The 21312-nt window shown below is 34.3% G+C and overlaps 2 non-coding genes and 1 pseudogene across 2 annotated transcripts; 1 reads left to right on the forward strand and 2 right to left on the reverse strand.

Moving 5' to 3' along the window:
- LOC127903084 (uncharacterized) overlaps positions 1-11451 on the forward strand; it is a 75773-nt pseudogene extending 64322 nt beyond the window's left edge.
- Positions 5364-5467, reverse strand: LOC127903614 (small nucleolar RNA R71). Its single transcript, XR_008056323.1, has one exon. It is a non-coding gene; the product is annotated as a small nucleolar RNA R71 (small nucleolar RNA).
- Positions 8014-8117, reverse strand: LOC127903615 (small nucleolar RNA R71). The gene has a single exon (XR_008056324.1). It is a non-coding gene; the product is annotated as a small nucleolar RNA R71 (small nucleolar RNA).
- Positions 11452-21312: the final 9861 nt, after the last annotated feature.

A 21312-nucleotide genomic window follows, 5' to 3' on the forward strand; every position in this document is an offset into this window, starting at 1 on the left:
TTAAACAATTAACAACACAAATCGAACAAATGAAAGGTGAAAGTGCTAGCAACTGCTATGAATACGTGTTTCGAGCACATTAATTTATTTTCTAGTAAATATTTCTGATTAATAAAATAACAAATATATGCTTGTAATATCTTGAGTGCAAAAGCTTTAAAACAAGGTTTATTTTATCGTAGTATATGTTTCGATGTGATCACGTGGATTAACAAAAAGAATATGATGCAAGTTATCTTATAAATAAATTAATGAGACTGGTAATTGATAAATAGACAAGACTATAGGATATCAATCTTTGATACATGAATATATGCCCTAAAAGAATGTCTTACACTTCCTTTTCATGGCATGAAAATGCATGGTTTCTCTTATGTATAGTAAAACTTTGATAAAATAATATGATCACTTTTATAGCATTTATATACACTTTGATAAATTAATTCGCATTAATTTATGAAGAAATTTCTTGTTTTTGAAAAATATGATCACATTTATAGTATTTATATATCTTGATTCAACATTTATCTTGAATAACAGTTATTTGTGAATTCTAGCTCAACAACCGTGGGGAGGGGGGATTTTTAAAAGTTTCTTCACTAATAAATGCAATTTAACAACTTCAACCAGAAAATCCAACAGTAATAATTAAGAAAATTAATATAAATAGATGAGGGTAGAGTAAACAAACAAAAAGCGTCTTATATGGTTCGATCAACTCATCTATGTCCAAGTCTCCAAGTGATTCGAGCTTGAGAATTCCACTAACTAAGCTTTACAACCTAAGGCTTTAAAATGAGTACAATTAGCTTCAAAGATGTTAATAAACCTTTACAATCCAAGGTGATCCCACACCTCTTTATGATGTGTTTTCCACACTTATAACTTCTCATTCTCACAAATAAAGATGATTCATACAAAATAAAGCTTGTCACAAGAGTGAATAAATAGTTTATAGCTCAATAATTATTTAATGTGTGTAAGTAAGCAATTGAAAGCTCAAGTATGCTTAGAATGATCAGGTTTTTGCTTTGTAAAATTTATGAAAATGAGTTAGAGTTGGCTTTTGTAGATGGATAAAGAAATAACTATTATTCTATTAAAATAAGGTATTCTATGTACTATTGGATCACGGTAACTTTGAAGTAAACAACTACTTGCTGATATGGCATGTTATTGCTTGAAATAGATTTGAAAATTTAAGCTTAAGTTGTAAGGTTCAATTCTCTCACTTAAATATAATAGAATTTATTTTGAGCTAACAAGTCCCTTTAAGTATTAAAATAATAATAATAATATATAATATTTAATTCTAAGAGAATTAATAACATAAGTGATGATGCAATGACTAAGTAATAATGACATAAGCAATGACATAAGTGAAGATGTAAGAGAAGTTTGTAGAGATAGATAAGAATTCTAGAATTTAGTAAAGTATTTATGAAGGATAATCTCAACCATTGATCAAGAGTTATGGTGGTAAAATCCTAGTCATCCATTAGCCTTAAGAAATCCTATAAATACCCCCTAACCCCTTTCATTTTCAATCAAACCTAGGAATTAAAACATTTGTTTAGGAGAGAATCAAAGCAATTGGTGTTGGAGGTGATTGAGGCTTTTAGAGGCTTAAATTTGTGTTAGTTCAAATCCTTTTATTGAGGTAAGTAATTTCATTCCTAATATACTGGATATGTATAACTATTTTGATATTATTATAAGTATTTTCATACTACTTAGAAGATTAAATGAGTTTCATAACAAAATCAGTTTATGAGAATGTTTTCAAATCTAAATTTGTTTAACAAAATATTTTATAAATGCTTTTCAATATGTAAATTATTTTATGACATGACTACCTTTTATAATTTTGTCTATGAAATATTTTACAAGCCTAAATTGTTGCTATAGACTTTCATGAATCTGATACAAATGTTTTGTGCCTATGTATGATTTCAATTATTTATGATTGTACGGGGGCCACCTCTTGATTATGCATTTGATATGCGTTATACAATTTGCTTTTATAATTGATTATACTTTTGATATTCTAAATTACCGTGAATTTATGTCATCTTATTGAAATTTGTTGTTTTATGAAATTTATGAATTACGATATATGTTTTACAAAAAGGAAGGCTTGTAATATTTTCGATACTGAAGCTCAGTGTGTTAGGAATGGTTTTACTTACTGAGTTGACGGCTCACCCCTCGTCATTGCTTTTTGCAGATTAAGTTCCTTTTAAGAGGTGTGCTTAGCTTTGGAGTTATAGATTTCATTTCCTTTTGCTATTTGAATAAAAGGAGGAATAGACTCATATTTATTTTTAGTTTATTTCTGTTATGAACTTGTAATTTAGAGTTTTGAGACTTTTGTTATTTTTTATGTTTCGGGAGAGATTATTTACTGTTAAGTGTATGAATTTTTGGATTTATTTAAAAAAGAATTTGAGGTATTTCAGTTTGGTATTTATGAGTAAGGATTGCGATTTGTAGTAACCTCCTTCTTAGTTGGGGTGTTACAATTGTGGTATCAGAGCACTAGGTTAGGATTATGTAGACTTTCTTTTAAGGTCTAATTGGATTGTCTAATAGAATTAATTACATTTGTTTTGTAGACATGAAGAAGAACATTATGGATATGAAAAGTGCTAAGAATAAGAGATGGACAGAAATTTACAGGACTGAACAATTTATCTTAAGTGGTGTTCTTGTCAAAGATCTTAGAAGACTTCATAAGCAATGAGTGGATGATAGACTTAGACAAACTAGAGTTGTCTACAGAGATACTCCTCCAGGACCTAGAGCTTCAAAGAAGAAATTCAATGAAGTTAACAGGGACTACGTGTTTATGGCAAGGGAGCTAACAAAAATAAGCTTGTAACACATCACCTATTTTAGACAAGAACTTCATTTAAGCCTTGCTATAGCAAAGGATGGGTTTCTTCATGCCTAGATAATCTACCTCATAAAACTCTTAAGGAAAATGGGACGGCTAGAGTCACGACTGAGGAAAGAAAAGTATAATTAGATCATTTCCCTATTCGGTTGAGTAAACCTATAAACTTTGTGGCTGTAGAAAGAAGGCACGAGACTCTGTAGACTTTATTGAGGTTAAGGGAGAGAATAGATCTTTATGGCGAGGAGTAATCATTTATCATTAGTAATTCTTATTGTTGAGTGTTAGAAAATGTATATTTATAAAGGAGAAAATCGTCATTTTACACTTCAAGTTTTACTAACACCCAATCGTCATTTTACACTTCAAGTTTTACTAACACCCTTACTTTTATGTATTTAAACTTGTCATTTAATTATGTGTGTTGTATTATAATTAAGTATTTTATGTATTTTAGGGGCATCATAGTCATTTCACAATGAACGAGAGCTCAGACGGCAAAACAGACATCACTTTTGAACTTAGGATGGTCGAAAACCTTAGGAGGAGCATAAAAGGAAAAATGACACTGTTCACATGTACGGTACTGTCTACGTTACTGTTCACGACACTTTTCATATTGACGGATCGATGATGTGGCATTGACCGATGATGTGGCATTGACTGATGAGGTGTCATGATCCTGTTAGACTAAAATTCTTATGCACTGTTGATCGATGACGTGGCTGCATATCAGTGGACCAAAAATCTCGCATATGGTACATGCATTATACAGGATTATTTTCAACCAAGCTACGTCACTGTTCAAGCCGGGTCAAACACTGTTACTGTTCAAACCGCGTGGTCAAACCGCGTACTGTTGACTGATGACGTGGCGCAATCCTGAGCGTCCGAAATGTTTTTGATCCGATGGCCATGATTTACTCAATGTATCTATAAAAATGGGGCTCTCCCCCCTAATTTGATATCTCTGAATCTATTTTTGGACTCCATTTTCTATAATTCCATCTCCATCTTGTATTTTCTACATATTTTAATAAATTCTCATTTTGCCCCTAGTTCAATTATGAGTAGCTAATTTTCTTTCAAGCTTGGGTTGAAGGTGAAGTCTCAACATGTGTCATGGGCTTTATTTGGTAAATTTATTTTCTCTTCCCCTCTAGTTTTTGTGGATGATTTGACTTTTCATCGACAAATAATAATAATCTTGTCTAGATACCGCCTTGATTTCACCGGCTCCCTAGTACAACGTTATTATTATTTGGCACGATGAGCCCTTAGCACCATATTGATTAGAGTGTGGTTCATGAGGTGTGGATTTCCCCCTCATGATTTAATTGGCACTAATAAGGAATATTTAGCCCATGGTGCATGTTGACACGGATCCAGATACCCAAGTACGTCATTTCAATAGATTTCTCTTCAATTTATTCTTGCCATTTCAATTCCAATTTTAGGATAATCTAAGTCACTTTCACCACAAATCCAACCACCCTCATACAAAATTAATTCTACTTATAATTAAAATCTACCTCTTTGTGGGATCGACATTAGTCACCATTAATCTATGCTACAATAGATTCGTGAACTTGCGAGTTCAATAAAATTTGCCCAACAAGTTTTTGGCGCCGTTGCCGAGGAAGTAAGTTATTTTAATTCATAAAATTAATTATTGTAAATAATTTCTTTTAATTGTTTTCTTGCAATTTTTTTATTAAAAAAAAGAAAAAAAAAGTGAATCTACATTTAGAGGTAAGAATTTCTTTTCTTTTTCTTTTCTTTAAAATTCAGTAATTTAATTTTCTTTGTAATTTTTTTGTTTAGCTTATTAATTTATTTTTAGTTAATTTATTTCACGAATTTTTTGTAGTGTGTTTTTATAGAAAGGTTTTAACAGCGTAATAAGGTTAGTACCGTAATTTCTCCTTCTCCTTTATTTTTATTTGTTTTGTTCCCATTTATTTTTTGTTCTTTGCATGCATGGTCGTAGGTCATTATCACCTAATCTTGAACCATAGACCTTGAACTAGAAGAAACACTTCGTACACACAAGCACATTAAAAATAAATTTGAAATGGATTTGCAACAACAAGCACCACCACTGGAGAGGCCATTTAAGGACTACTTTAGTCCCTTAGCTAATTTGAGCACATCATGCATAAGATACCCAAATGTAGCTGCTAGGAGTTTTGAACTAAAACCTAGTGTGCTAAATTGTCTCCCAACATTTTATGGCTTAGAAAATGAGGACCCATATAATCATCTGAATGATTTTCATGCTGTTTGTCAAACTTTTAAATATGAGAATTTTTCAGACAATGATGTTAAACTTAGATTATTCCCATTTTCTTTAAAGGATAGAGCTCGTTCATGGCTCAATACATTGCTTGCCAATAGCATCACATCATGGGAACAAATGGGAACTAAATTTTTGAATAAATATTTTCCAGTGCATAAAACCAATGCTATTCGCAGGGAAATCTCAGAGTTTACCCAAAGAGAAGACGAGCAGTTTTTCGAAACATGGGAGCGATTCAATGGGTTACTCTTGAAGTGTCCACATCATGGGTACGAGAAATGGCATCAATGCCAATACTTTTTGGAGGGATTATTGCCGAATGTGCAAGAATGGCTAATGGCAACAAATGGAGGAGAGTTAATGTCAAAAAGTGCATCAGAAATTTCGGAATTCTTCCAGCGACAAGCAGATAATTCCCAACAAAAAGTTCATTCCTAATGTACTGGATATGTATAACTATTTTGATATTATTATAAGTGTTTTTGTACTACTTAGAAGATTAAATGATTTTCATAACAAAATCAGTTTATTAAAATGTTTTCAAATATAAATTCTTTTAACAAAATATATTATAAATGTTTTTCAATATGTAAATTATTTTATGACACGACTGTTGAGTGTTAGAAAATGCATATTTATAAAGGAGAAAACCGTCATTTTACATTTCAAGTCTTACTAACACCTTTACTTTTATGAATTTAACCTTCTTTTAATTTAATTCCGTTTGTTTTATTTTAATTAAGTATTTTATGTATTTTAGGGGCATCATAGTCATTTCACAATAAACGAGAGATCAGATGGCAAAACGGACATCACTTTTGAACTCAGGACGGTCGAAAACCTTAGGAGGAGCATAAAAGGAAAAATAGCACTGTTCACATGTACGGTACTGTATACGTTACTGTTCACGACACTGTTCACATAGACGGACTATGACGTGACATTGACCGATGATGTGGCATTGACTGATGAGGTGTCACGATCCTGTTGGGTAAAATTCTTATGTACTGTTGATGGTGACGTGGCAGCATATCAGTGGACAAAAAAATCTCGCGTACGGTACATGCATCACATAGGATTATTTTCAACCAAACCGCGTTACTGTTCATCCGGGTCAAACCGTGTTACTGTTCATCCGCGTGGTCAAACCGCGTACTAATGACGGATGACGTGGCGCAATCCTGAGCGTCCAAACTGTTTTTAATCCGATGGCCATGATTTACTCCATGTATCTATAAAAAGGGGGCCTCTCTCCCCTAATTGGATATCTCTGAATCCATTTTTGGACTCTGTTTTCTATAATTCCCTCTCCATCTTGTATTTTCTTCGTATTTTAATAAATTCCCATTTTGCCCCTAGTTCAATTATGAGTGGCTAATTTTCTTTCAAGCTTGGGTTGAAGGTGAAGTCTCAACATGTGTCATGGGCTTAATTTGGTAAATTTATTTTCTCTTCCCCTCTAGTTTTTATGGATGTTTTGACTTCTCGTCGACAAATAATACTAATCTTGTCTAGTACTGCCTTGGTTTCACCGGCCATCTAGTACAATGTTATTATTATTTGGCACGATAAGCCCTTAGCACCATATTGATTAGAGTGTGGTGAATGAGGTGTGGATTCCTCCCTCATGATTTAATTGGTATTAATAAGGATTATTTAGCCCATGATGCATGTTGATACGGATCCAGATACCCAAGTACGTCATTTCAATAGATTTCTCTTCAATTTATTCTTGCCATTTCAATTCCAATTTTAGAATTTATTCTCGCCATTTTAATTTAAGTTTTAGCATATTCCAAATCATTTCCACCACAAATCCAATCACCCATTCACAAAATTAATTCTACACAATTAAAATCCACCTCCTCGTGGTATCGACACTCGTCACCATTGATCTATACTACAATAGATTTGTGCACTTGCGAGTACATTAAAATTTGCACAACAAGTTTTTGGCGCCGTTGCCGGGGAGGTAAGTAATTTTAATTCATAGAACTAATTTGTGTGAATAATTGCTTTTAAATTGTTGTCTTGTATTTTTGTTTTTAAAAAAAAGTAAAAAAAATGAATCTGCATTTAGAGGTTATTATTTCTTTTCTTTCTCTATTCTTTACAATTATGCAATTTAATTTTTAAGTTATTTTTCTTTGTAATTTTTGTTTATCTTAATTTAATTTTCTTTATTAAGTTTTAATTTAATTTTTAGTTAATTTCACGTATTTGTTTTTGTGTATTTTTATAGAAAGGTTGTAATAGCGCAATAAGGTTAGTATCGTAATTTCTCCATCTTCTTTATTTTTATTTGTTTTGTTCCCATCTTTATTTTTTTTATTTGTTTTGCATGCATGGTCGTAGGTCATTATTACCTAATCTTGAACCTATAGACCTTGAACTAGAAAAAACACTTCGCACACACAAGAACGTTAAAAATAAAATGGATTTACAAGCACCACAGGAGAGGCCATTTAAGGACTATTTTAGTCCCTTAGCTAATTTGAGCACATCATGCATAAGATACCCAAATGTAGCTGCTAGGAGTTTTGAATTAAAACCCAGTGTGCTAAATTGTCTCCCAACATTTTATGGCCTAGAAAATGAGGACCCATATAATCATCTAAATGATTTTCATGCAATTTGTCAAACTTTTAAATATGAAAATTTTTCAGACGATGATGTTACACTCAGATTATTCTCATTTTCTTTAAAGGATAGAGCTCGTTCATGGTTAAATACTTTACCTGCTAATAGCATTTCATCATGGGAACAAATGGTAACAAAATTTTTGAATAAATATTTCCCAGTGCATAAAACCAACGCTACTCGCAGGGAAATCTCGGAGTTTACCCAGAGAGAGGACGAGCAGTTTTTTGAAACATGGGAGCGATTCAATGGGCTACTCTTGAAGTGTCCACATCATGGGTACGAGAAATGGCACCAATGCCAATACTTTTTGGAGGGATTATTGCCGAATTTGCAAGAATGGCTAATGGCAACAAGTGGAGGAGAGCTAATGTCAAAAAGTGCATCAGAGATTTGGGAATTCTTCCAGCGACAAGCGGATAATTCCCAACAACGGAGTCGATCACTCAGGAATACTAGAAGAATTAAGGGAGTAAATGAGGTTTACATTGGTGAGTCAACTTCGGGAATCAAAGAAGTCAAGGAGATGGTTGAAGGTCTTGCTCGACAAATAGCATCGTTATCGATTGCTAAATCAACAGAACCACATGACCATGACTCATACTCCGATCAAGCCAATGCCATAGGTGTAATGAGAAAATCATCGAATTATAACCCATACTCCAACCCATATAACCCTGGATGGAGAGACCACCCCAATTTTTCATGGTCTCAAGGATTCCAACAGAATGGACCAGCAGCTCCAGCTCCACCAATGCAACAAATTCCATAAAATCCTCAAGCCTCTCAGCCACCATTTAGACTATACAATCAGAACCAAAACTACTCTCAACCTAGACCATGGGAGGATGCATTCCAGAATTTCAAGAATGTTACTCACTCCACAATTGAGCAACAAAACCGAACCATTGATGGACTACGAAATGAGTTGAGAGCAGGCTTCAATTCACAAGCCCAATTAGTTTCAAGCCTCGAAAAGATGGTGGGACAACTTGCTTCTTCAGTTCAGACCTTGGCAATGACTGTTGAGAAAGGCAAATTTCCAAGTCAACCAGTGCCTAATCCTAAAGGAGTGCATAAAGCAAGTACCAGTTCACCACAGCAACATGGAGAGGTCAAAGCAGTCATGACCTTGCGAAAAGGAAAAGAAGTCGACAACAAAGTGGAGATGCCGGTGACAAAAGAAAATCAAATTGTACCTGTGAGTGTTGAGGACTCATCACCGGAGGAGAAAGAAGAAACCAACCCACGAGAATACGTTCCCAAAGCTCCATTTCCTCAGAGGTTAGCTAAAGGAAAAAAGGGAAAATCCACAGGTGAGATTCTCGAAATCTTCAAACAGGTAAGTGTTAACATCCCTTTGCTTGATGCTATTAAACAAGTTCCATCTTATGCCAAGTTTCTTAAAGACCTTTGTACTAAAAAGAGAAATATGCATGTTCAAAAGAAGGCATTTTTAATAGAAAATGTTAGTTCTATACTCCAACATAAAATTCCTTTAAAATGCAAAGACCCAGGCTCCCCCACTATCTCATGTAGTATAGGGAACCACACAATTGAGAATGCTTTATTGGATTTAGGAGCTAGTGTAAATCTGTTGCCTTATTCAGTATTCGTGAAACTTGGACTGGGAGAATTACACCCAACTCCAGTGGTGTTACAGCTTGCAGATCGGTCCACGAAAATACCTCGTGGTATTGTGGAGGACGTGCTTATCCAGGTAGACAAGTTTTATTTTCCTGTTGATTTCATTGTAATTGACACTCAACCAATACAGGATTCAAGGAAGCACATCCCCATTATTCTAGGCCGACCTTTCTTGGCAACTGCGGATGCTCACATTCAATGCAGGACCGGAAATATGCAATTGTCCTTCGGCAACATGACTATGGAGCTGAACATCTTCAACATTGCCAAACAACCTCACAATGCAGATGATGGAATTGTTGATGTGGATTTAATAGAAACAATAGTTGATAACACTTTTCTTTCAAACCTTAGTGATGATCTTTTATAAACATGTTTAACTCACTTTGGTTTGGATTTTGATATTGACAGATCGGTTGATGAGGTCAACGCCCTGCTTGACTCAGCACCATCCATGGATACTAATAAATGGAAGTCAAGAGTTGAACAACTAGCACCATCATAGAAGAAACTCATCCCATCATCAGAATCACCACCGAAACTCGATCTCAAACCATTACCCAACACATTGGAATATGCATTTTTGGGAGAAGAAAGTACTCTACCGGTAATCATCTCAGCATCCCTCAATGACGAACAAAAAGGTAAGTTGTTGGATGTTTTGAAAGAGCACAAAGGGGCATTAGGATGGACCATAGCAGACATTAAAGGTATAAACCCAGTAGACTGCATGCATTACATTCACCTTGATGAAAATGCTAAAACTACTAGGGAGATGCAACGTCGGTTAAATCCTAACATGAAAGAAGTTGTTAGAACAGAAGTCCTTAAGCTATTAGATGCATGTATCATTTACCCCATTTCTGATAGTTCATGGGTCAGTCATGTGCAAGTTGTCCCCAAAAAGTCAGGAGTCACAGTAGTTACGAATGCTGATAATGAATTGATACCCACTAGAGTGACTACAGGATGGCGTGTATGCATTGATTATAGGAAGTTGAATTCTGTCACACATAAAGACCATTTTCCTTTACCATTTATTGATCAAATACTTGATAGATTAGCAGGACATGAATTTTATTGCTTTCTAGATGGTTACTCAGGATACAATTAGATCCCCATAGCACCAAAAGATCAAGAGAATACCACTTTCACTTGCCATTTTGGCACATTTGCATATAGGCGAATGCCATTTGGATTATGTAATGCACCTGCTACATTTCAACGATGCATGTTGAGCATTTTTTCTGATATGGTTGAACGATTCCTTGAAGTCTTTATGGATGACTTTTTTGTCTTTGGTGATTCGTTTGATCAATGTTTACATCATCTAACACTAGTTCTGCAGAGATGTATCGAGAAGAACTTGGTCTTAAATTGGGAGAAATGCCATTTTATGGTAAAACAAGGTATTGTTCTCGGTCACATCATTTCGAGCAAAGGTATTGAGGTTGACAAAGCCAAGGTAGATCTCATTTCTAATCTTCCTTCACCCAAAACAGTCAGAGAAGTAAGATCTTTCCTTGGGCATGCTGGTTTTTATAGACGTTTCATTAAAGATTTTAGCAAAATTTCTAGACCCTTATGCAATCTACTTGCTAAGGATGTACCTTTTGTCTTTGATGATTCATGTCTTGTTGCGTTTGAAAAATTAAAGCATTTGTTGACATCATCACCCATCATTCAGCCCCCGAACTGGAGCTTACCATTTGAGCTCATGTGTGATGCATCTGATTATGCAGTAGGAGTAGTATTAGGACAAAGAGCTGATCGAATTCCCCATGTTATTTATTATGCTAGTATGACATTGAATGATGCACAGTTGAATTATTCAACTATTGAAAAAGAAATGCTAGCAGTAGTGTTTGCATTAGAGAAATTTCGATCTTATCTCATTGGTTGTAAAATAATTATATTCACAGATCATGCTGCTCTTAAATATCTTCTCACAAAGAAAGATGCAAAAGCTAGACTAATTCGTTGGGTGTTACTTTTGCAAGAATTTGACTTGGAATTCAAAGATAAGAAAGGGACAAAAAATGTTGTGGTGAACCACCTCTCTCGTCTCCATTTTGACACAATTATAGAGCCATTAATATTGAATGAGTCATTTCCAGATGAACAATTAATGAGTGCGGAAGTATTGCCTTGGTATGCTGATATAGTTAATTATCTTGTTACAGGTAAACTTCCAGAGCATTGGACCAAGCAAGACAAGGCTAAATTCTTTACAGAAATAAAGAATTTCTTTTGGGATGACCCGTATTTGTTCAAGTATTGTGCAGATCAAATTGTTAGACGATGTGTCCCAGAAAATGAAATTCAGAATATTCTTTCATTCTGCCATGAACAAGCTTGTGGAGGCCATTTCAGTGCTAAGAAAACATTAACTAAAGTTTTATAATGTGGTTTCTATTGGCCAACTATATTTCGAGATGCTTACACTTTCTGTTCTTCATGTGATAGGTGTCAACGAATGGGGAGCATTACACGAAGGAACATGATGCCATTAAATCCAATTTTAGTGGTTGAGATTTTTGACGTATGGGGTATTGACTTCATGGGACCCTTTCCCCCTTCTTTTGGCCATCAATACATATTGGTTGCTGTTGACTACGTATCGAAATGGGTAGAAGCAATTCCATGTAGGACCAATGATCACAAGGTGGTGATTGAATTTTTGAAAAGTAATATTGTTTCGCGCTTTGGATTCCCTCGAGCAATAATCAGTGATGGTGGTGCCCACTTTTGTAACAAAGCATTCAAAGCTCTTTTGACAAAGTATTCAATCACACACAAAGTGGCGACTCTGTATCATCCGCAAACCAGTGGTCAAGTTGAGATCTCCAATCGAGAAATAAAGCACATATTAGAAAAGACAGTGAGGCCAGACAGAAAAGATTGGTCATTAAAACTTGATGATGCATTATGGGCATATAGAATGGCTTTCAAGACCCCGATTGGGATGTCACCCTACAGGCTAGTGTATGGAAAAGCTTGCCACCTACCTGTGGAACTCGAGCATCGTGTGTATTGGGCCATCAAGAAATTCAACTTTGACATGCAGCAAGCCAGCTCATAAAGAAGATTACAACTGGCAGAACTTGAAGAAATTCGCAATGATGCATATGAAAATGCCAAGATTTACAAACAACGAATGAAAGTCTTCCATGATAAGCAAATTATAAGAAAATCATTCACTCCAAGTCAGAAAGTGCTTTTACTCAATTCTCGCTTGCACCTATTCCCAAGTAAGTTACGCTCTCGTTGGTCTGACCCATTTATTGTTCATACTGTTTTTTCACATGGGGCAATTGAAATTAAGGACCTAAAGAACGGTGTCACGTTTAAAGTTAATAGTCAAAGATTAAAGCCATATCTAGCATACCAACCACATGGAGAAGACATCGAAATAAATTTGAGTGACCCACCAAATTTGAATTGATTTTTTTTTCTTTTCGGTGATTTGATTTTTTTTTCTTTCTTTCTTTATATTATTCTTTTGCTAATTGAAATTATTTTTCATAAGTGTGTTTGTTTAACTATTAAGTTTTCTCTTATCATTTTTTATCATGAGTACCTTACTTAGACCGTTCCTCCTGAACATTCTTAAACCACTTCAACGTGTTAAAACTCATCTCAAAAGGCAGATTCAATTTTGTAAAACACATCGCATTTGGGCTCTACAACCACCAGAGTTAGTATCTTATGTTGAGGGTCTAGAAAGACAGCTCAAAGATATTGAGAGAAGTGTTTACGACATCCAGTTGGAGCTTGAGGTGAATTCAATAAGAGGACGATTTTAATTTTCTTTGTGTGTTTTAATTTATTTTTCTGTTTGTGTGCTTTAGTTTGTTACCCCGGTGAAGTGGCGGATAACGGTACTCCGTGACAATCAAGTCGGTTACTTCAGCTTCCCATAATAACTTATATTCTGAGGCGAAAGTATGGACAGAAACGAGATTCTAGCGAAACTTCACAAGCGATTCCCTTCAGTTCCTCAGAATGCCCTCCTTACGATCTATAAAGCTCGGTCCGAACGCATGCGATTGCTCATGAGGAATAACATACCTGCTGATATTCGTTGGTTAATTGAGGCAAAAGTACGATCGGCAGGTGAGTTACCTCCAAAATTTATTACATACATGCCTGGTTGTGGTAAAGGAAATTATTCAAGAAAACGACGAGCTCGAAGAATTTCTGTTGCTTGTCATAAGTGTGCCAGAATGAGTTGCAATAAAAACCCATGTTCTTTAGGAATGGTGTCTGATAACAGGGAAGATAAGATTCAATTCATTAGGGATGGCTTGAATAAGGAGTCATTGGATGATATCCTTTTGTCTCTTGAAACGCATCCCAATGGATATGTGCAAGGAGCGATTCTCCAGTTATAGCCATTATTTCAGAAAGAGCATGCACGATATAGTCTCGAGAATCTGACTATAAACGACCCTGTTTGTCAGTTTATAAGAAAACTGGATGGGAAGCCTATCCTCGACCCATAGAGGGCGTTCAAGCCGTTTCTGGACGTAAAATCAGAGGAAGATGTGAGCCACAGTCGCAACTACCTGTAAATATCCTTTCACTTTACTATTATTTTATTTCACTATTGTTTTATTGTGTGCATTATTATCTTTAATAATTTTATTACTGTTTGCTTTTTCCCTTTTACTGTTTCCTTTTTTACTAGCGAGCCACGTGCTTTTCACGTTATCTGACACTGACATGTTACCTCATACACAACTGTGATCCACTGTCACCAAGATTCTTAAATGTGATTTCTTTTTTGTCAAGCACTCACAAATTATTTTTGAGAAGTATCACAATGGCAGCTACTCCCAATAGACAATTCAAGAACATTTGTGTGCTTTCTGGATTTACATATGGCAAACATAAAGAGTTCGTTAAGGCAGCCATAGATCTTGGTCGAAGCATAGCAGCGAGAAAATTACACTTGGTGTAAGGAGGAGATAATCGAGGGTTATCAAAAATGGTCTCAAAAACAGCTTTTATCAGAGGCAGCCAAGTGTTAGGTATCATCCCAAGAGTCCTAAAACCATTGGGCAGTTTGTCTGACTCATCAACTGGAGAAGAGTTAGTTGTCTCAGGTATGCAAGAAAGAATAACTGAAATGCTTAATCATGCTGATGCTTTTATTTTCCTTCTAGGAGATCTTGCAACACTAGAGGCACTTATCACACTAGCATCTTGGGCCAATCTGCACATTCACCAGAAACCCATCGGTTTGTTAACCATGCAAGAAAAACTATTTCATTCCTTCTAATGTGAAAAAACTTTTTATTTGTGCTCACACTGCTAATGAGCTACTTAATCTGTTACAAGCTTATAAACCGGAGCCAAACCCCTAGACCTTTGTGTTGGAGCACCCAAATAATGATGGTAACAGTAGCCGCAGTAAGAAGTACAAATTAGATTTAACTCTCTGCTTGTAAATATTTTCTTTTGTGTTACACCACCCAGGTGATGTCTTCTAAACTCTACTTCTTTCCTTTCAAACATTGAGGACAATGTTTCGTTCTGGTTGGGGGGAGGGAATAGTCGACAATTGTGGAATTTTGGTTAAGTTTTTACTAATTTTTTATTGTAGAAACTAACTGTTGCTAACTTTTTATGTTGAAGATGGCTGAATATGGAGGGTAGTGACTCTAGAAACTCATCTTCATCGTTTTAAAAACAAATTAAAAAAAATATTTCTTTATTAAGTTTTGATGTTCATTTTTCTTCTTCTTTTTAATTTCTCCTCTATAAATATACATTTTCCAACTTTTGAGTCGAAGATGGTTGAATATGGAGTGTAGTTCCTCTAGAAACGCATCTTCTTTAAAAAAAAAAAACCATTTTCGTTTTCTATCATTTTATGTGTAACTTTTCTAATTAGTTTTTATGCATCATTTTCACATTTCTGCATACATATTTTCCTTTCATGCTTAGAATAGGTTAGGGGTAGAATGTTGTTTGAAAAAAAAAAAAATTGTGTGAGTTGTTTTAACTTTGGATGACATGATTAATTTCAAATTTTAGTATTTGTATTATCTTTGGTCTTAAGTGATGTTACATTATGTTTGCTACTCTACATGTTGATGTCGGAGACAAATATGAGTTGCTTGAAGGAATGAACATGTCATAATAAGTACCAAGTCAGTTTTTGAGCCTATTATTTTTCTTAGAGAATAACCCTTTTGCCCACTCTTTATACAGCTTAGCAGTTTATTATTTACACACAATCTCTAAATTGCTTTTGAGTTAACCCTTAAAAAAAATTGTAAAATAAAAAAAGAAAAAAATGTGTGTTGTTACATTGGGAGGCCCATCTAACTAGTAGATATTGATGATTATTTAGAGCCCTAAAAGATGATGGAAAGGCCATCTTTGATCCGTTTGAGCCTTTCTAGCCATCCCTTTTATTAAATATCCATAGTTAACCCTTTTGAGCCTTTTAAAAAAAAAAAACCTTTTCTTTGTCAACTTATCATCTTGATCCACTCCGATTTGGAGTATTACCCCATGTCTTATAAGTTCCATCACCTATTTATATTTGAGAAAAATGTAAATAGTTATTTTGTTCAGTGAAGTTATGCTAAAAAAACAAAAACAAAAGTTGTTGTTTCAAAAGAATAAAAATAAAAATAATAGGTGAAATCCACCTTGCAACTTCAAAAAAAAAAATTCTGCATTTTTCTCAAACATACACTTTGTTTTCCTTATTTCCCTTCTTTGTTAGCCATGTCCCCAGCCTACGTTACGTCCTAATAAAAGTCCTTCTTGTTTTTGGGAACTATAGTTTGAAGTAGAAGCTAGTTATATGGGCTAAAAAGATGTAGTGATGCATAATAAAAAAAAAGATAAATAAAGTGGGTTGACTAGCATTTTTGTTTGACTTGAGATCGTATTATTTCTAAGTTGAGGGCATATTTATTTCTTCTTGGTGAGAGCATGTGATATCACTTCTTTATTATTTTCTCTCTCAATTACCATTCATTGGAGTGACTATTTTTAGTGGGTTTAATTTATTTGTGAGAGTGTCACTACTTCCAGTGAGATTTTGGGGTTTGACATGTCATTCTTGAAAGTAGATATAACAAAGTCTACTGGGCTAATTCATGTGGATGGTTGATGTGAGTGTGATGTTACTTTAGACTAGAGATAATGCTTATACTTTTATTTGATTACTATCATTAATCTGATTGAATAAACACGAGTGTTTCTAAATTTAAAAAAAAATCATTTTGAATTTGAATTTGAATTTTATTTTCGCTTCATTTGCTAGGGACTAGTAATAAGCTGGTTGGGGGGTGTGTTGAGTGTTAGAAAATGCATATTTATAAAGGAGAAAACCGTCATTTTACATTTCAAGTCTTACTAACCTTTACTTTTATGAATTTAACCTTCTTTTGATTTAATTCCGTTTGTTTTATTTTAATTAAGTATTTTATGTATTTTAGGGGCATCATAGTCATTTCACAATAAACGAGAGATCAGATGGCAAAACGGACATCACTTTTGAACTCAGGACGGTCGAAAACCTTAGGAGGAGCATAAAAGGAAAAATAGCACTGTTCATATGTACGGTACTATTCACGTGTACGGTACTGTATACGTTACTGTTCACGACACTGTTCACATAGACGGACGATGACGTGGCATTGACCGATGATGTGGCATTGACTGATGAGGTGTCACGATCCTGTTGGGCTAAAATTCTTATGTACTGTTGATGGTGACGTGGCAGCATATCAGTGGACAAAAAAATCTCGCGTATGGTACATGCACCACATAGGATTATTTTCATCTAAACCGCGTTACTGTTCATCCGGGTCAAACCGCGTTACTGTTCATCTAGGTCAAACCGTGTTACTGTTCATCCGCGTGGTCAAACCGCGTACTGTTGACTGATGATGTGGCGCAATCCTGAGCGTCCAAACTATTTTTAATCCGATGGCCATGATTTACTCCATGTATCTATAAAAAGGGGGCCTCTCTCCCCTAATTGGATATCTCTGAATCCATTTTTGGACTTTGTTTTCTGTAATTCCCTCTCCATCTTGTATTTTCTTCGTATTTTAATAAATTCCCATTTTGCCCCTAGTTCAATTATGAGTGGTTAATTTTCTTTCAAGCTTGGGTTGAAGGTGAAGTCTCAACATGTGTCATGGGCTTAATTTGGTAAATTTATTTTCTCTTCCCCTCTAGTTTTTATGGATGTTTTGACTTCTCGTCGATAAATAATACTAATCTTGTCTAGTACCGCCTTGGTTTCACCGGCCCTCTAGTACAAGGTTATTATTATTTGGCACGATAAGCCCTTAGCACCATATTGATTAGAGTGTGGTGAATGAGGTGTGGATTCCCCCCTCATGATTTAATTGGTATTAATAAGGATTATTTAGTCCATGATGCATGTTGATACGGATCCAGATACCCAAGTACATCATTTCAATAGATTTCTCTTCAATTTATTCTTGTCATTTCAATTCCAATTTTAGAATTTATTCTCGCCATTTTAATTTAAGTTTTAGCATATTCCAAATCATTTCCACCACAAATCCAATCACCCATTCACAAAATTAATTCTACACAATTAAAATCCACCTCCTCGTGGGATTGACACTCGTCACCATTGATCTATACTACAATAGATTCGTGCACTTGCGAGTACATTAAAATTTACACAACAACGACCACCTTTTATAATTTTGACTATGAAATATTTTACAAGCCTAAATTGTTACTATGGACTTTCATGAATCTGATACGAATGTTTTATGCCTATGTATGATTTCAATTATTTATGATTGTATAGGAGCCACCTCTTGAGATTATATGGGGGCCACCTCTTGAGAAACAAAGTGCCGCAAAGTGCCACATATAAGTCATTGCATGTCAAAAACTAATTTGAATGTTTTGGCTCATTGTCCATAGTTATTCGGATTCTGATCGTATTATACGATATATCTGTTCTGGACCAGTACTGGGTTTCTGCTATGAGTGTGCACACGATATTCTGATTATGTTTCTCACCGGGTCAGCGGGACTATAGGTGACACTATGTGACATGAGCTAACTGTTTATTTTTTGTGTATGCGTTATACGATTTGCTTTTATAATTGATTATGCTTTTGATATTCTGAGTTACCGTGAATTTATGTCATCTTATTGAAATTTTTTTGTTTTATGAAATTTATAAATTATGATATATGTTTTACAAAAAGGAAGGCTTGTAATATTTTCGGTACTGAAGCTTAGTATGTTAGGAATTGTTTTACTCAGTTGACGGCTCACCCCTCGTCATTACTTTTTACAGATTAGTTTCCTTTAGAGAGACGTGCTTAACTTTGGAGTTAGAGATTTTGTTTACTTTTGCTATTTGAATAAAAAGAGGAATAAACTCATGTTTCTTTTTAGTTTATTTCTGTTATGAACTTGTAATTTAGAGTTTTAAGACTTTTGTTATTTTTATGTTTCGGGAGAGGTTATTTAGTGTTAAGTGTATGAATTTGTGGATTTATTTGAACAAGAATTTGAGGTATTTCAGTTTGGTATTTATGAGTAAGGATTATTGCTAAAAAATAATCCTTCTTCACGTGCTCTGCACGTGTTAGATTTGGGGTGTTACATAAGTGGATCATTGCTAAAGAATAACTAGATAGTTGTTTCAAAGAAAAAATGCTTTAAAATATTGAGGGATGACCACCAACTAGGAAGTGGATGACAGCTAACTTTGATTTCTCAATTTTTTAGATTTTATAATTTAACCCAAAAATTTCTAACATTACATATTGGCCCAAAATGTTATAAAATCTATCAAATAGGCAATTTTCCATAATTTAAAACAATACTTATATGATTTCAAAGTTTCTGAAATTTTCCAATTACTTAATATATTTGAAAACAACCATTTTGATAAAAACATTTTATTATTTTACTTCATTGCGTATATTTAAAAAACAAAAGAGGGCGATTTATGAGAGTGATACAGTTAGTTAGGTTGGTTATCTCCTCTTCTTAACTTTAAGGTAGAGGGTTCGAGTCTCTCAAGTGGTTGCAAGAGTGATTTCTTATGCTAGGCAATTGGTTGTATTAATTTTATATAAGTTTTTAATAGCTCCACTAAAAAAATAATAGTCCAAAGGTTCTATTTGAGAAAACAATCAAAACGTTATTGGTCAGGTTTAAAATTCAATAATTCTAGAGTTGAACTATTGGCACCCTTCGAAAAATCTTGTTAAAACCCCTTCTCAATATATATTTTATTTAATGTCAAAAAATATCCTTTCTTAAAATAACTAAAATTTTCAAGCGTTCTCTCTACAAAACTCAAAAGCACTATCTTCAGAAAATAGAAATAATGAATATGAAAAAAAAGGAAACACATATTGATATTTTATTTTTGTACAAAATCAATTGTATAGATAAAAAGTTAAAAAAAAAATAAGAGAGAGAAGTAAATGTGATTCAATTAGTTTTGAATCACAAGGGAAGTAGGACTAAGCTTTATTGGTTTATTGTATGAGCGTTTAATCACTTGGTGGAATTTTCAAAATATAGCAAGATTTTATCTTTAAGTTTTAGTAATACATGCAAATTTAAAAAATAAAAAATAAAAATAGAAAGAGAGAACAAATTAAGTAGAGTTAATTTCATTTATAGTCGTCTCACTCTAATTTTAGCTTTTGAAATGTGCAAGCCCAGGGAGACCAATAAACTTGTGCATGTTTCGTGTGTTTTCAAATTGAGTAATGATATTTGACTCGTCAAATTATCACACCAGCCACTACTTTTCAGTTTATCTTATTATTTTTCAGAATTATCCTTATTAAAATTTGTTTTTTATTTTATTTTATTCTTTCTTCTATCCTTTCTAGCACAACTACCACCTCCACCACCTATCTTTGTTAACAACAAGTTTATCATCACTACGACTACCTATCTTCTTCACTATCGACCAATTGAATTAATTTTTTTTTCTTTTCGTTGATTTGATTTTTCTTTCTTTTTTTTTATTATTCTTTTGCTAATTGAAATTATTTTTGCATAAGTATGTTTGTTTAACTATTAAGTTTTCTCTTATCATTTTTAATCATGAGTACCTTACTTAGATCATTCCTCCTAAACATTCTTAAACCACTTCAATGTGTCAAAACTCATCTCAAAAGGCAGATTCAATTTTGTAAAATACATCGCATTTGGGCTCTACAGCCACCAGAGTTAGTAGCCTATGTTGAAGGTTTAGAAAGCCAACTCAGAGACATTGAGAGAAGTGTTTACGACATCCAGTTGGAGCTTGAGGTAAATTCAATAAGAGGACGATTTTAATTTTCTTTGTGTGTTTTAATTTGTTTTTTCTGTTTGTGTGCTTTAGTTTGTTACCTCGGTGAAGTGGCGGAAAACAGTACTCCATGACAATCAAGTCGGTTACTTCAATTTCCCATAATAACTGATATTCTGAGGCGAAGGTATGGACAGAAACGAGACTCTAGCGAAGCTTCACAAGCGATTCCCTTCACTTCCTCAAAATACCCTTCTTACGATCTATAAATCTCGGTCCGAACGCATGCGATTGCTCATGCGAAATAACATACCTGCTGACATCCGTTGGTTAATCGAGGCGAAAGTACGATTGGCAGGTGAGTTACCTCCAAAATTTATTGCATACATGCCTGGTTGTGGTAAAAGAAATTATGCAAGACAACGACGAGCTCGAAGAATTTCTATTGCTTGTCATAAGTGTGCCAGAATGAGTTGCAATAAAAACCCATGTTCTTTAGGAATGGTGTCTGATAACAGGGAAGATAAGATTCAATTCATTAAG

This window comes from Citrus sinensis, chromosome 6 (genome assembly GCF_022201045.2).
Source record: "Citrus sinensis cultivar Valencia sweet orange chromosome 6, DVS_A1.0, whole genome shotgun sequence".
NCBI classification, from domain to species: Eukaryota; Viridiplantae; Streptophyta; class Magnoliopsida; order Sapindales; family Rutaceae; genus Citrus; species Citrus sinensis.